The 17964-nt window shown below is 42.8% G+C and overlaps 1 pseudogene; it reads right to left on the reverse strand.

Moving 5' to 3' along the window:
* Positions 1–1283, reverse strand: part of LOC102868590 — a 29514-nt pseudogene extending 28231 nt beyond the window's left edge.
* Positions 1284–17964: the final 16681 nt, after the last annotated feature.

Genomic DNA, 17964 nt, shown 5'->3' on the forward strand with positions numbered 1-17964 from the left:
GTGAGGGCGGTGGACCGAAGACAGATGAATCACACCAAAGTGTGGCTTAGTGGTGATGTTAGTGGGAGGACATGGGTCAAGGAAGGGGAGTCAGTGCTGGAATGCTGTAGAATGAGACAAGTTTTGGGGGAAACAGCGAATAGATCAAATGGCATAACTAAGATAGACACTCTTTTTTTATTATTAAATTTTATTAATTTTAATGAACATTTACAGGGATTTGGGGTTTTCATTCCTTCATTGCTGCACCATTCTCTCTACCCTCCTCCCCAGTTTGTTCTTCTTCCCCCGCCATCCGAATGTCTGTTTTAATTGTCCAATTGCCACAGTGCTTGTCAAAGTCAGTTCTGATTAATCTCCTTTGTGAGTGTGTCCTTTGCCATTCCCTATCACTCCTCCCTGAGAGAGTCTTCACCCTGATTCATAAGGAAAAGGGGATGGCGTATTCTCTTAGCTACTTCCTGCTGAAAAGGGACGCTGTGGGTTTCAGGGTGAAGATCTTCTCTCACTACTCTAAAAGGGCCCCTTTGGCAGTAGGAAACCATAGACTATTATGGAGACTGATTTTGGAATTTAGATGCACTGTTATTAATCGTGCTTAGCCGTACAATATCCTTGAAGATGTATCATGGGGGCTTGCACCCTAGAAGACACAAATTTAACTAACAAGTTTTAAGGACAGACACTCTTCTAAGTTGTTCTAATCGCTGAACACTCTTCTCAGCATGTTACTTTTTTTTCTTTCTGCAAAAATGGTAATTTATGGGCTCATAAAAGCGACTGGCCAGTATCAGGTACAGTTGGATCCAGGGACCCATACCATATTCTCAGGAAGCTTGCCCCTAATTCTCCAGCCAATCAAATCCTTCTTATACTTGTTCAGTCCTGGTGGGGGAGGCCAGGCACCTTTTGTCTCTTCTGGAATCAGGCTGAGAGGGTGGGGGTGGCTTCTTGGGGTTGTGGCCCCGGGCAGCGGAGGCTTTCGTGTGGTCCCGGATGCTGATAGTCTGTCTGAGCAGCCCCTCGACGCTGTGGAAATAGACACTGCTGTCCACAAGGTTCTTCACTGCGCTGCAAGCATGCTCCACTGTGTAGATGGCCCTTTTGTTCTGTTCCTCCCACCGCTGCATGTCAGCCTGTGCTGGGCCAGCTCAGGCAGGGAGCGAAGCATGCTCCTGCAGCCGGGACAGGGCCACCGAAGGCTCGTTGGCCAGCACATACACGCTCTCGGTGAATTTGTCTGTGTCTTTCTTCCCCTTGAGTTGCATCTTGGGCTCCTCCATAGCCACTGCTGCCGACCGAGTCCACCACGGGACCGGAACCCAGCATGTTACTTTTTAAAAAAAAAACTTTCTCTATCATGTGAAGGGGCCTCTGAAGGCACAGCCCACAGGAAGTCGCCCTGCTAACCCAAACGCTGAGCGTCTGAGGACAGAACTCACCAGCGGCACCTTGGGAGAAGGATGGACAATCTTCTGTGCAATTTCAGCCTTGGAAGCCCAATGGAGGAGCAGCTTTGGTCGATTCTGACTAGATAGCCATTGTCGTTGTTGTCGTCGTGTGCCCTTGAGTTGCAGCCGACTCATAGCTGACCCTCTATTGGGTTTTCAGAAGCAGTAAATCACACAGGAGGAGATTGCCCATCCTTCTCCCTGAAGCAGCTAGTGGATTTGAACTGTGTGCCTTTGTGATTTGCAGCACAGCTTCTTGCCACTAGACCACAAAGCTCACTAGGTAGCCATTAGATTTTTTTTTTTTTTTAAATCCATGGGAACTCAAACCAGTTACTGTTGGGTCAACTCCATCCCATGGTAATCGCACCTTTGGCGGAGGAAAACTCTCCAGAGTCTTTGGTGGTTGATTTTTTTTTTTAAAGTAGGCCACCAGGCCTTTCTTCCAAAGTTCCTCTGAGTGAACTTGAACCTCCAAACTGTAGGTTAGAAGATGAGCTTGTTAACTGTTTGCATCCCCCAAGGGACTCCAATCTTCATGCAGTAGGTACTATTATTATCCTTGTTTCTCAAGTGGGAAATAGAGACACAGAGAAGTTATGTAAACTGTCCAAGGTTACACAGTAGATGGGAAATCCAAGATTTGGGCTAAGGCAGTCTGCTTTAAATCATATACTTAAGGTAGTTTTCATAGAGCTGAATAAGGCAGACTGTTACCTCCATGAGGCTAGGGCTTGTCAGTCTGGTTCACCACTGTACTGTCATCTTGGAGCTCAGCCTCTGAACCCTCACAGACTGCCAATCAATATCTGATGAATGCTTAAACTCGAGAGAGAAGAGTTTGAACTAAAACAAGAACAGGAGGATTGAAAACGTGGATTTAGAAATGGTTCTAAATAGCAATCAAGGGATCTGGTGATGAGGGGTGGGGGTGAAGAGCGGACAATTCCAGAGGCTTCCAGTTAGGTAGGATGGAGGCTGGTGGTGCCATTAACGAGTTTGGCTCATGCAAGAAGAGGACTGTGGGAGAGAGTCGTGCTTGGGCTGTTTTAACTCAGGGGACTGTGGGTCTTGGTCCTGACTCCAGAGATCTCATGTGCCAGTCATGCAAAGTTTGTTCTTCTAATTTCCTTAGCAAAACTAACAGGTTTGCAAACTTCCCACACGTTAATTAAGAAAGCAATTTAAACCCATCAGTTCTTAAAGGCGTAGGGTTTGTTTAAGGTTGGTCCAAGATTGATGTGTGGCTGAGCAATGTTATAATAAATCTTAAAATAAACCATGTCTAATGCTACTGGCATGGCTTTCCAATTTATTGGCTATACTCACTTGAGTTGTTTCATTTGAAAGGAATTAAGTGAAATTGTTGTTGTTATGTGCTGTCAAGTTCACCAGTGACTCATAGCGATCCTATGTACAACAGCTTTGAAGCCTGCCCTGTTCTGAGCCAGTCCCACTGACTCCAACACACCTAACCCCATTACCCCAGTTACTATGTCAATCAGTCTCATCAGGGATCTGCCTCTCATGTTCTGTCTTTTCACCCTTCTGAGCATGACATCCTTCTCTGAGGACTAGTTCCTCCTGGCCATTTTTCCAAAGTGTGTAAGATGGAGCTTCAAAATCTTAGCCACCAAGGGGAAAGTTGGTTTCACTCTCTCCAAGACAGACCTGTTTGTTCTCTTGGTGGTCCATGGTATGTTCAATACTCTTTTCCAGCATCACAACTCAAAGGCATAAGTTTTTCTGTCATTGTTAGTCGTTGTCCAGCTCTTTGATGCATAGCAAGTAATTACAAAGACTATGGCCTGAATCAGGCCCACCTTAGTCTCTAGATTAACTTCATTGCTTCTTAGCACTCTTGAGAGGTCTCTGACTGCAGATTTTCCCCAATGCAATTAATCTTTTGATTTCCTGACTGCTGGTGCCAAGAGTGTTGATTGTGGAGCTGAGCAAGTTGTAACTATTGACAACTCAATCTCTTCTCCATCTACCAAAGTGCTACCAATTGGCCCAGTGGTGAAAATCTTTGTCTTCTTGATGTTGAGCTTCAATCCATATTGAGGACTAAAGCCCTTGACCTTCTGCAGCAAGTGCTTCATGTCCTCCTCAGTCTCTGCAAGCAAGATATTGTGTCATCTGCATAACGTAGGCTGTTGGTGAGTCTTCCTCCAACCCTGATGCCACATTTCTCCTCATAAATGTCGTCAAGTTGAGTACCGCTGATATTGACTGTAGGTCTCAGTCCTGACCCTGGGGAACTCATGTGAGAATCATACAAACTTTGCTCTTCTAATTTTCTTAGCAAAGCGAACAAATTTGCAAACTTCTTCATATTTAGGACTTCCTTATATGTAGGACTCCTATGTTGTTGTTGTTGTTGTTATGTGCCATTGAGTCTCCTGAAACTCATAGTGACCCTATACACAATAGCTATGTACCCTCATTATCCCACTTATTGTATCAATCTATCTCATCTGGGGTCTTCCTCTCCTGGGCTGTCCCTCCACCTTTCCAAGTATGATGACCTTCTCCAAGGACTGGTCCCTCCTGGTCACATGCCCAAAGTATGTGAGACAGAGCCTCAAAATCCTTGCCTCCAAAAAGCAGCTTAGTTTCACCCTCTCCAAAACAGACCTCTTAGTTCCCTTGGCAGTCCATGGTGTGTTCAGTACTCTTCTCCAGCACTACAACTCAAAGGTATCAAATTCTTCTGTCATATGTAGGTCTCCCCAGTGCTGCTGTGTATTAACTGACCCTAAAGCCTATTTTTAGGGGCCATAGAGTTGGCTCAGTGACTCTGCATACAACAGAACAAAACTTTGCCCAATTCTGTGCCAGTCTCTGCTATGCTCCATGCCATTGTTGCAATCACTGTGTCACCATCTCATTGAAGATCTACTTCTTTTTCTCTGACACTCCACTTTTCTAAGCATGATGCCCTTTCCCAGAGACTTCTCCCTTCCTGACAAGATGGCAAAAGAATGTTTGGTGAAGTCTCACCCTCCTTCCTTTGGAGGAGCCCTCTGGCTGCATCTCTTCCAGGACAAGTTTCTTTTGCTCTTTTGACCATCCATAGTGTGTTCAATATTCCTTATAACACCACAATTCAAAGGCATTGATTATTCGTCTGTCTTTCTTATTCATTGTTCAACTTTCACATATGTTTGAAACAATGAAAAATACCATGGCATGAGGTGAGCGCACCTTAGTCTTTAAGGTAACCTCCTTGCTCTTAGCGTTTTGAGAAAGTCCTTTCATAGAAAATGTGGCAATTGCAATACTTGGATTTCTTGACTGTTGTTTCCCTGGATATTAAGTGTGCATAATAGTTTAAAACAGTGAATAGTTATCCTCTCACACAGTTGTAGCATCCTGAACTCATAGTCAGGACTGCAGTCTTTGAAGACTCTTCTAGGGTTGGAGGCTTGCCTTTCAAACTCATTCACATGGCTATTAGCAGCTGGCCTCAGCTTCTCACAGAGGGCTGCTCCTGACCAAGCTTTCCCCAGAGTAAGTGATCAGAGAAAGACCTGGAGGCTGCCTATCATAGAAACTATCTCCTCTATCATCCCTCATCTGTTTGGGTTTTTTTCCTCACCCTTTGCAGTGACTTCTCTCCCCGCATTTAGTCAGTTAATCTCTGTGGTGGACCAGAAATTGAATCATAGCTGATCTTTCTATGGGTTTTTAGAAATTGTAAATTGCTTAGGGGGAGATTGCCCCCCCCGCCCCCCACCGAAAAGCAATGAGGGGATTCAAACCACCTGCCTTTGGGTTGGCAACACAACTCCTTACCACTAGAGCTCCTCCCCTCATTAGTAGAAATATTTTATGAACTTCATAAAGTTGCAGTGACACCAGTTAGGGGCGATTTATATCTTCTGCAGACAATAGCATTGAACTACTTAGCAAACCAGGAAGTGGAAAATGGTTATAAACTGATCCAATTACTTTCATTGCCAAGGCAGTGTAAAATGCAACATGTAAAAATGGACCTAATTGGTGAAAAATTAATTAGACAATTAAACTTATTTCTGTTTAAATACATTTAGATGCTAATTGGTAGCCTGACTTGAGGTTTGTTTTAAAAGATGACTTGTTATCTTGTCACTGTCCTTCAAGAAATGATCTCTGCTTAATATGCCAGGAAACCCTGTTTAGTTCATTGTCAAGGATCATCTCCAGATGGGACTGATCAGGGTCAGATGGGCCCAGAGGGCAAAAAGACATTTGCTTTGGAAGCCCCATCAAAAGGAAAATCTTTCTCCTGCCTGAGGGAACTTTCTGGGAAGGCGGGATGTTAGGGGAAAGGCACCGGATTACAAGTGGGGAATGCAGGGACGTCTGACAGCCCTGTCACTCACGGTGGCTCTGGGCAAGTGCTTCTACTATCAGGGTTTCCGTTTCTAGATCCACCAAATGAAGTGGTGGGAGTAGTTTGATGATGTCTGAATTTGCTTCACTCATAAAATTGCAAGATTGTCTCACTGAGGAGGAATATTCTGCAGGAGTTTTTCTTTTAAAAAAGTTTCTCAAATGGATATATTCACTGGAATTTCTCACAGGGTCTCTGATGTTCTAGATAAACATGGTGAGTTGATTTTTAGATATACAGTTTCTTAAAATCCCATTTTTGTTGTTGTTGTTGTGGACTATCAAATCAGATCTGTCTGGCACAGGAGGAGATTGCTTGCCCCTCATTCTCCAGCAGAGCATTTGGGGGATTTGAACCTCACGCTTTGGGAGTGCAGCTTCTTGCCACTAGGCCACCAGAGCTCCCTCCTTAAAATCTCATTATTTTTTTATTTAAATGATAAGGATAAAGAAGATGGACAAAAGGATATCAGTAGACAAGGCATGGGATAGAGAGATCGGGAACTACAGGGCCTGCAGAGGAAGATGCTGAGAAGAAGCCAACGGGTTTGCCCTGCAGAGTTTTGGGAAGGTCCAGGAACTAGAGGCAATGATGGAAAGCAGAGTGGAGAGAATGAAATGAAATCCTCGATGAATGGATGATGGTGATTTGTCCTCCGTCACCTCCAGACAGAGATTGGGAGATTCTTCTCTGGAGAAACTAAGCAATCCTCCAACAAGGAGTTCTCTATTGGAAAATTCAACATGGTGCCTGGTGACCAGTTGTTGAGCTCCATTTACTCAAAAAGGCCACCTGTTAGCTTAGTGTGACTGTTCAGCCCAGACACGTGAGGCAAACCTCCAACATTAGAGACTGAAAAGGCAGGGAAAGAAAACAGATAAGCAGAAAAGACAACACAGGGAACAAAAGAAAAGTGTAATAATCTTCCTTGGGAGGATGGGAAGATGTCTGAATGTCTTCAATGTTTCTCCTCCGAGAGACTTACCCTGACCTCTCTATATAAAAGAGTACAGCTCACTAATTCTACCTCTTCTTTCTGTGTTATTTAAGGAGAGACCAGAGATGCAAGAGGATAAAAGTATGTAGTAAAAAAAATGAACAATTTCCTCAGAACTAAAGGACATGGGTTCCAGTTTGAAAGAGTCCATTGAGCTCTAAGCACAATGAATGATGATTGTGATGATAATAGTAACAACAACAACAACAACAACAACACCCCACCAAGGTACATCAACAATGAGGCCTGATGATGCAGTGGTTAGTCTCTTGGCTGTTATCTGTGAGATTGCCAGTTCAAATCCACTTGCTGCTTCTCAGGAGAGAGTGGCAGTCTGCTTCTGTGAAGACTGCAGTCCTGGAAGCCCTGTAGGGCCATTCTACTTTGTCCTATAGGCTTCCTGTGAGTAGGAACTGACTGGAAGGCAATAGACAGAAGATACATCATTGTGAAATTTCAGGACCCCAGGGATAAAGAAAAGATCCTGAAAGCTTCCTGTGAGACAAAAAAGCAGGTTTTTGCAAAGGATCAGCAATCAGACTATGCCATAAAAACATCAGAAGCTAAAGAAAATAGAGCAAGGTATCAAAATCCTGAGGGAAAATGATTCCAACCCAGAATTCTCTATTCAGCTCAATTATCAATTAAGTGTTAGAAGGAAATAAAGACATTTTTAAGCATGCAATTTCTCAAAATGTATGCTTCCCATTTTCTTAGAATGAACCGAGAAAGACAGTGATATAAGATCTAGCAAACAGGGGTTCCAATACAAGAGTATGACAGGAAACGGATGCAGCCAGCTCAGATTGAAAGGGAGGGACTGAGAGTTCCAGGAGGGAGCTCTTTGAGGAAAAACTTAATGGACAGTTTGTATGAATTGCTTTGTGTGTGAAAGTATTAGAAAGCTGTAAGAAAGTGCAAGAAAAAGGTATCATTAGGCATTCAGAATGCCATTCTTGGAAGGCGCCATCAAGTCAACTGCAACTCATAACAACCCAATGAACAATCGGTTCACACGAGCAGGTTCTTGCCCTATCCTGTTCCATCCTCAGAATTTCCACTATGTTGTTATAATCACTATGCCATTCTGTCTCCTTGAGAACCTTTTTCTGAGTTTTCCCAGCATGGTGTCATTTTTTCCCAGGACTTTTTCTCCTGACAACATCCCCAAATAATGTGAGGCAAAGTTCCACCTTCCTTGCCTCTAAAGAGCATCCTGGTTGCATTTCCTCTAACACAGATTTGTTTGTTCTTTTGGCATTCTGTGGGCTATTCAGTACTCTTCACCAACATCATGACTCAAAGGCATGGATTCTACTTCAGTCTTCCTTATTCCTGTCCACAGGGAGTGACGGAAATACCATGGTTTTGGGCAAGTGCACTTTGGTCTCTATATTTACATCCTTGCTTGTTAGCACTTTAAAGACATCCTTGGCAGCAGATACAACAGTATCCAGAATACTAAGCAGATGAGGGGGAATAAAGAGCTAATTATTAACTCCAGACTTAGAAGAAATATACCCATATGCTCCTCAGAAGTGAGGAGGATTAGACTTTGTTTCATGTACTCTAGATTCATAGGTTTGATGCCTTTGAGCTGTGGTGCTGGAGAAGAGTATTGAATGCGCCATGGACTGCCAGGAAAACAAACAGATTCATTGTAGAGAGGATTAAACCAAGCTACTCCTTGGAGGCAAGGATTCTGGGGCTTCGTCTGACATACTTTGGACATGTTGCCAGGAGGGACGGGTCCTTGGAGAGGGACATCATGCTTGGGAGGGTGGAGGGACAGCGCAGGAGGGGAAGACCCTCTATGAGATGGATTGATTTGGTGACTGGGGTAATCGGGATGGGTGTGTCAGAGGCAGTGCGGTTGGCGCAGGATAGAGCAGGGTTTAGGGCTGTTGTGCATAGGGTCGCTATGAGTCACAAACGACTCAACGGCACATAACAACAACAACAACAACAACAACTCTAGATTCCAGAATCTCCAGAAGAGGCATTGAGTTTGGTGAGTTAATAGTCTACCGAAATAAAGGAAACCCTTTGTGAGGAGCAAAGAAGCGGCAATAATGGACTCCAGCACATCAACAATCCTGCAAATATTGGTGCAGGACCGAGCACGTTCCATCACATATGAGGTTGTGATGAGTCACAGCTGACTTGATTGCCACTAACAACAACAAATCCACTTCAGGATAAACACACACAGCATACACAAAGAAATAAAACACACACACACACACACACACACACACACACACACAGAGAAATACAAACGTATCTCAGTGCACAACCTGAGAAGCGCAAAAATCACATGACCATAGTCATGGAAGCATTGCATTAACCAAGACTTAACAACGATCCTGTGCAGAAAAGGAGAACAGTAATGCTTTAAAAGAGCCATTCCTTCTCAGGCCAAGAGAAGACATATGAAAGTAACAAATCGAGAGGCAGCAGTCTCCTCTCTATTTATTTGAATGAAAGTTTACAAATCACATTGCATTTTCGGCCAATCATTTGGAAATGTTTTGTTTTATAACATTAATTATAATTTATTAGCGTAATTAGTGGTTCGAATCCACCAGATGCTCTACTGAAGAAGAAGGGGCAATCCCCTCCTGTGCCTGTCAGATCTGATTCTATGGTACGCAATGAGAAAAAGAAAAAAAAAGTTATTAATGTAATTAATCAATTGTATCGTGCCAGGAATGGTAGAGGATCTTAGAAAGAGAGGAAGACCCTCAACAAGATGAAGTGACATAGAGACTCTGACATGGGCTGGAGCCTTTCAGAGAACGTAAGGAAGACACAGGATAGGACAAGGTTCAAATCCGTTGGTCATAGGGTTGCTGTGAGTCATAGCCCCCTCTATAGCACCTAACAAACAACAACAACAATAAACCCTTGGAGGTGTTTTATCTTTTTAAATAAAATTTTTTATTTTAATCGTGATTTTAACAAAAGTTCAAAGTAAAGTTAGATTTTCATTCATTCATTGTTGCAACATTTTAACCCCTCTCCCTCCCTTCCCCCTCCCAAAGTTGACTTTTTAAATTCTAGTTTATTTACAAAATTAAAATACATTGTTTTTGAGAACAGATTCTTCTAATTTCCCTCACCCCCTCCATCCATCAAATTGTACAACTCCATGATTAATTTCCCCCTCCCCCTGCACATCCTCATTTCTCTGCTTCCCCCCACCCTTTGGATTCTTTTACTTATTCTCCAATAATGGTTTTATACAATATTTGTCCTTGTGGGACTGAGTTAGTTCACTCAGCATAGTGCTCTGTAGTCCCTCCCAACTTAGGTAATAATTTACAAAATCATTGTTCCTGCATGCTGCATAGTATTCCATTGTGTGAATGTACCATAATTTCTCAATTAATTCGTTTGCGGTTGGACATTTGGGCTGTTTTGTTGTTCTTGCGATGGTGAGTAACATTGCTATGAACATTGGTGTACAACTCTCTGTGCCTCAGTTCTAATTTTCTCAGGGTATACTCCAAGTAGTGGAATAGCTGGGTCATATGGAATTTCTATGTTCTACTTTTTGAAGAAGTGCCAAACAAACCCTTGTTGTGTAAGGCTATTGTTTAGGAGTTATTGCTGTTGTTAGGTTCCACTGATTTGATTCCAATTTATAGAGACCTCATGTACAACAGATGGAAACCTTGCCTGGTCCTACCCCATCCTAACAATCTTCACTCTGCTCAAGTCCATCTCTGTAAGTCAAACCATCCCCTTAAGAATCTTCATCTCCTTCGCCAACTGACCCACCACTTCTCCAAGCAAAATGTCCTCCTCCAGGCACTGGCTCTCTCATGATAATATTTCAAAATACATGAGATGAACTTTCACCATGCTTGCCTCTCAGGAGCACTCTGGCTGCACTTTTTCCAAAATAGATTTGAAACAATCGATTCTGGAATCATCCAGGGATGAATTTAACATTGCTCCATAAAGATAGCATATGGTGTCCCTGGACTAATCCTCCTTTGGGCTGCACCACACGCGCACACATGAGTAATAAAAAGAGGAATCGCTGACTTGTTTTTGCCATGATTGACGTGGATGAGAAGAATCACTCTCCGTTGAGGCTAATGTCTTCTCTCTCACCTTCCCATCACCCCACAAATTTCTGCAGGATAGCTCTGTTGTTGTCATTGAGTCAGAACCGACCCGTAGCTGACCCTCCAGCAGGCTTTTCAGAGGAGGAGATTGCTCATCCTTCTATCACAGAGCATCTGGTGGATTCAAACTGCGCCCCTTCAGGATTGCAGCACTGCTTCTTGCCACTAGGCCACCAGAACTCCCTAGGGTAATCCTACACTCTCTTATTATCTTCCTCATTCTATTTCCTTCTTAGCTTCTGAAACAGGACCTCCTGTACTGCCTCCTGGCCTTCCTGTCCAGGGACTTCTCCTAGTGGCCTTCCTGGGTCTGTCTGCATGGCTGTGAAGCAGTGGACATATTTGGCACTGGTGACCACTATCCCTCCATGGACTTCTCTACCATCCTGGCTGTAGGGCCCTGGTATCTGGTGAGTCTTCTCTGTCCCACGCAGCTCTTTCTCCTTCACCTATTTCCCTTTCTGCTGGTTCACTGTAGGATTTCCCACAGTTTATTCTTTATCCCTGAGTGATCTCTTATGTTACCATTTGCCTGAGAAATCCCAAAGCAGTGCCAGTCTCTCTCCCAAGCTCTAGGCTCGTGTTGTTAGTGGGTATTTTGATATCTCCACCTGGAACTCTGGAAAGCACTCAAAGCAACATGGCACAAACAGGAAGCTTTATTTTCCACAAAAACCTGCTCCTCCTTCCGTTGTCCCTGTCTTGGCTAATGCTGTGTAAGCTCTTCACTCCACTTGGAAAGTCAGGCCCTTTGGATGCAGCCTCGACACTCAGGCCTCCTCCTTGCCGGCATCTCATCAGTCACAAATGTGACTGATCCTTTCTTAGGTCTATCTTTTGAATTTATTTGCCTTGTCACTGCCAGGGTGTGCTGTCTTTTCCCTGGTATTGTTGTAGGCATGACTGGCTCACAGTGACCCTATGTGACAGAGAGGAACTGCCTCAGAGAGTTCTCCTCTGGGCTGTGATCTTTATAGAAGCATATCTCCAGGCCTTCCCTTTTGCCGTGTTTCACGTTTAGAACCACCAGCCCTGGTATTAGCAGCTGAATATGTAACCCCTAGGTCACCAGGGTTCTTTTTGTACAGTTTCTGTCTTTTTAAAATGTTTTTATTTTTTATTAATACTTTAATGCAAGTTTACAGAAAACTTGGATTTCCGTTCATTCATTGCTGCACACTTGCCTCCCTAGTCCTCCAGTTCATTTTGTTCTTTAAAAAGATTCTTTCGCCTTTCTACGAAGATGGCGCCGAAAGCGAAGAAGGAAGCCCCTGCCCCTCCCAAAACTGAAGCCAAAGCAAAGGCATTGAAGGCCAAGAAGGCAGTCCTGAAGGGCGTCCACAGCCAAAAAAAAAAGAAGATCCGCACGTCACCCACGTTCTGGCGGCCTAAGACGCTGAGACTCCGACGGCAGCCCAAATACCCCCGGAAGAGCGCTCCCAGGAGAAACAAGCTTGACCACTATGCCATCATCAAATTTCCCCTGACCACTGAGTCAGCTATGAAGAAGATAGAAGATAACAACACACTTGAGTTCATTGTGGATGTCAAGGCCAATAAGCACCAAATTAAACAAGCTGTAAAGAAGCTCTATGACATTGATGTGGCTAAGGTCAACACTTTGATTAGGCCTAGTGGAGAGAAGAAGGCCTATGTTCTACTTGCTCCTGATTATGATGCTTTGGATGTTGCCAACAAAATTGGGATCATCTAAACTGAGTCCAGCGGGCTAATTCTAAATGTAATAAATTTTTCTCACCAAAAAAAAAAAAAGATTCTTTCATTGTTACACAATTTCCCCCTCCCCCGTCCCCAAGTCCACTTTGCTATGCAACTCTTATTCTGGACTGTTGTCATGCAAATACTACCTAATCATATACTCCTTTTAAATCATTCTTTCCCTTATCTGTTTCAATGCAGTGTTCATTATCCCCTCTTTTTTCCCCCCCTTAGTTTCCCCCCAACACCCCTGTCAGTCCTGCTTTATAACAAGGACATTATGCAGTATTTATCATTTTGTGACTGAGATAATTCACTCAGCATAATGTCCTCCAGAGTCACCCATTTTGCATAACATTTTATGAGTTCCTTGTTTTTCAGTGCAGTGTAGTATTCCATTCTGGGAATATACCACAACTTCTCTATCCATTCATTTGTTGATGGGCACTTGGTTTGCTTCCATCCCTTTGCTCTCATGAACAGCACAGCAATAAACATGGTCATAAAAAAAATAAACATGGTCATCACTCCTTCATCTCTCTTTAGACTAGCTTTGTCATCCATAAAACCAAAACTCACCACGCTTCTCCCTGGTTTAAACTATTGCCGTCTACCAACTGTGACGCATGTGAATTCTCTACTGGATTTCTGTAATTGTAAATCTCTATGGAAGGAGACTATCTTATCTATCCTCTTCAGACTGGCTGGTGGGTTAGAACCACTGGCCTTTCGTTAAGTGGCTCAGTCTATAACACACTTAACCACCAGGGCTACTTCTCCTTGGCTTAAAAAAACCCCCAACAACCCTAAAACTCTATTTCAAATACGATTTTTAAAACCAAAGATTTTACAGAATGATTCTCAATGTTGATGTGGATCCTCTGAAACAGGAAATCTTATTGACTGCTAATGAGAATGCAATTTGTTGAACACTTTTAGAACATAATTTAAAGTTACACAAAAAGAGCTTAACTATATTCAGTCTTTGACCCAATAACTCCATTTCTGAGATGCTAAGGAAATAACCTCATTTAGGAAAAAGCTTCATGTGCAAAGATATTTATTAAATCATTATTTATATAGAGAAAAATCAGGACTAACCTAACTAGACAACAATAGAGATAATCTATGATACTAGCTGGTCTATCATACGGCTGTTAAAAATTATATTTACTCATAGGACAAAAGACAACATAAAATACACTAGAATGTCAGTTGTGATTACTCCTAACGAGTAGGATTATGGATGATTTTAATTTTCTTCTTTGTAATTTTCTGTATTTTCTAAATTTTCTACCATAAATAACTGTTGTAATTAGGTAAGAAAGTTAATTTTAAAAGATCCTTAGGATAACTTTAAAGTCACAGTTGAAAATAAAAGCAGCAGAATACTAACCTGCACAGAAAACATAAACACAGCAAAAACCCAAACAAGATGATAATACCATGAACTGTTTACATTGGCTGCCTTCTAGGTCATGGCACTGCAATGGGATATTTTCTCATTCATTTGCCTTTCTGATTTTCCAACTGATAGCATAGTACATAACGTGCAGGGCTGAAAAACACAAGGTTGGTGGTTTGAATCCACTTGCCACATCTTGGGAAAGATTTACAGTCACAACACAACCTTGGAAATGGAAACCAGAAGAGTCATTGAGCCAGAATCAATTTCAGGGTAGTGGGTTTGTGTTTGTTATGGGTTTTTAGATTTATTTTTTTTTTTAGTATAAGACGACTGCAAGTACACTCTTGTATTTTCTCTCTCTTTTATTAACATTTATTAAGAAATACTGAATGGTTTAAAATCGGGCAAAGTGTATATCAGGGTTGTGTTCTTTCTCCCTACTGTATAAATCAGGAAAGGAGTGTGTCATGGATGTGTCCTGTCTTCATATCTTTTCAAACTGTATGTGGAACAGATCATTTGGGAGGCTGGGTTTTATGAGGAGGAATGTGGCATCAGAATTGGAGCAAGACTCATCAACAACCTGCCATTTGCAGAAGACACAAAATTGCTTGTCAAAACTGAGAATGACTTGAAGCACTCGCTACAAAAGGTCAAAGACTGTACTCTTCAATATAGATTGAAGCTCAACATCAAGAAGACAAAAATTCTCGCCACTGGGCCAATTTGCAGGACCATGATAGATGGAGAAGAGATTGAGGTTTTTAACAGTTACGTTTGAAAAAAAAAATAGTTACAGCTTTCTTGGCTCCACAATCAACACTCTTGGCACCAGAAGTCATGAAAATCAAAAGATTAATTGCATTGGGAAAATTCTCTGTCAAGGATCTCTCCAAAGTGCTAAAGTGCACTGATGTCAGTCTAGAGACCAAGGTGCGTCTGATCCAGGCCATGGTCTACAGAAGTACTTACTATGTGTCAAGGAGCTGGACAATGACTAGAGTTGACAGAAGAAGAATTGATGCCTTTGAGTTGTGGTGCTGGAGAAAAGTATTGACTTTTGGACTTACTGACTATTGGACTTACAGGAGAACAAATAGGTCTGTCTTGGAAAGTGTGAAACCAAGTGTATCCTTGGAGGCGATGATGATGATGATGATGATGATGAATTTTTTAGGCAAGGATTTCGAAGCTCCATCTCACATACTTTGGGCACATGGCCAGGAGAGACCAGACCTTGGAGAAAGTCATCATGCTTAGAAGAGTGGAGGGACAACGTAGGAGAAGAAGACCTCGAATGAGATGGATTGACACACATAAGATCATTCTCAGTCGCAGGCGACTTGATGGCATATAATAACATGCTGAACAAATAATTTGAGAAGCTGGGATATATGAAGAAGATTGTGGCATTATTATTGGAGTAGACTCATTAACAACCTGAATTATGCAGAAGATACAACCTTGCTTGCAGAAAGTGAAGAGGACCTGAAACACTTGCTGCAGAAGATTAAAGACTACAGCCTTTTATATGGTTGCATTTCATCTCAAGGAAAAAAATTCTCATACTGAACCAGCAGGTAGCATCATGATAAGTGGAGAAAATATTGAAGTTGTCAAAATTGTTATTTTACTTAGATCCACAACCAACTCCTATGTTAACAGCAGTCAAGAAATCAAAAGCCGTACTGCATTGGGAAAACCTGTGTCAAGGCCCTCTCCACAACACTAAAGAGAAAGGATGTCAGTTTAAAGATTAAAGTGTACTTAATCCAAGCCATGGTCCTTTCAATTGCTTCCAATGCATTTGGAAGTTGAATAACGAATAAAGCAGAAGAGTCCATGCCTTTGAGTTGACTCAATGGCACCTAACAATCACAACAACACTGAGGAACACTTCATTGCCTCCAGGTTCTAACACACCTCCCTTACTATGACCTACATGTGACAATGACTCCAGGGGGCACAAAAATAAAATACATAGGCCCTACATTTTAAAGTATCCATGCATTTAAAGTATACAGGGAAACCTGGTGTTGCAGTGGTTAAAGGAAAGCAGTTTGTTAACAAAAAGGTCGACAGTTTGAATCCATCAGCCGCTCTGTATGAGAGAGATGTGCAGAGTGTCTCCACAAAGATTTAGTCTTGGAAACCCTGTGATCAGATCTGCTCATCCTACAGGGTCGCCAAGTCAGAATCAACTGGGTGGCAGTGAGCTTGAGGTTTTAAAACATACAATTGGGTTTTTATTGTATCTACAAAGTTGTGCAACCATCGCTGCTATTGTTGAATTCCAGAAGATTTTCATTACTTCCCTCTCCCCAGCTCCTCAAAAAATCCCCTTCTATCGAGTCAAGTCTGACTCATATCAATCCTACCGCAGGGCAGGACTGCCCTGTAGGGTTTCCAGCCCTGTAGTCTTCGGCGAAGTGGACTGCCTTATTTTTCTTTCTTGATGTGGCTGCTGAGTTCAAACTGTGTCCTTTAAGTGAGCAGCTCAAAGCTTATCACGTAGCACCACCACGGCTCCTTTTCTAACTCATCATAGCTACTAATCTGCTTTATTTTCCTATTGATTGGCTTGTTCTGAAGCTTTGATGTAACTAGAGTCACATGATATGTGGCTTTGGGGATTCATTTCCTTCGCTTAGCATGTTTTCAAAGTTCATCCATGTACAAAGGAGGATGCGCGAAGCTTGAGGCTAAAAGGAGTGTGGTAAGTTCAAGAAGCTGAGAGAAGGTCAGCACGTGTGTGTGTGTGTGTGTGTGTGTGTGCGTGCGCGCGCTGTGGAGTCAGTGGGAACCGGTGAGGGGTGGGCGGCAGCCCAGACTCTAGGATCCACACTAGGAACAGTAGGAGCCCTGGGTCTCAAGGCCCTACATGATTAGATTTGCATTTGAAAAGATCCCCCAGATCCAATTATTGTTGTTAATGAAGATGATGATGATGAAGATAAGTGCTTGCATCTGTCTGGTGAAAGCGCTTTACAAAGTATTTTCACATCCTTTCTCACAGCCCGTTTCTTGTGAGAAGAAACTGCCTGACTGGAGGATGTGGTGTGTTACCAGGATTGTGTTTTCTGCATCCCAAATCAGGGCACATCATCTGACAAAGGACCTTTTTCTTTCTTCCCGCCCCCCCCCCCCCAGTACAGTATCTACAAGACTATACATTTCAATCACAATTAATTACACATTTAACAAACTGCCTCAATTAAAAAGAACAGCATGCCCAGCCATTGAGGCTGTTCTAGAAAATGAGGGAAACATTATTGCTCTAAGGTAGCCCCTCACCAAGACACCGCCACACTTTCAGAGTAATATTGTGTCCTAACACAGATGGGCCATAATTGCAAACTATTATGACAGTGATTAAAAGTCAACCGCAGACGAGTTCCCTCCCACCACAGATGCAAGCACCCTGATGGGCCCAAGGGTCCCACTCTCGTTTTGAGGGGCAGCAGGAAGGCAGACGAAGGCTGATGCTTTGACGTCTTGAGAGCTCAGGGCTCAGGGGCTGGGCTCCTTCTGGGCAGATGTGCCCTTCGTGGAGACGGTCAGGCTAATGTGCTTCTGGCTGCTGTTGTTGAAGACTTTGAACAAAGATCAAAGAGCAGGAGGCCCATTGAGTGTAAGAAAAGAGCCACACCACCTTGGGGAAAGAAGGGCCAGGATGAGGATTGGAGCAGGCAAAAAATAGACATGAGCATGCACTCATGTGATTAATCTAATTAATGCATAGTAGAAATAAACATGAGCACATACACAGGCTCTCAAACCAAACAGGATGACTTCTGGAGAGGGTTGTGGAAAATGATCAGAAAGCGCTGGGTTACCTAACAACAAGCTGACCTAAAATCTGTAGTGAGCATGCA

This window comes from Elephantulus edwardii, unplaced genomic scaffold, assembly GCF_000299155.1.
Source record: "Elephantulus edwardii isolate Elephantulus edwardi_28Jun2011 unplaced genomic scaffold, EleEdw1.0 scaffold00189, whole genome shotgun sequence".
In the NCBI taxonomy this organism is placed as follows: domain Eukaryota; kingdom Metazoa; phylum Chordata; class Mammalia; order Macroscelidea; family Macroscelididae; genus Elephantulus; species Elephantulus edwardii.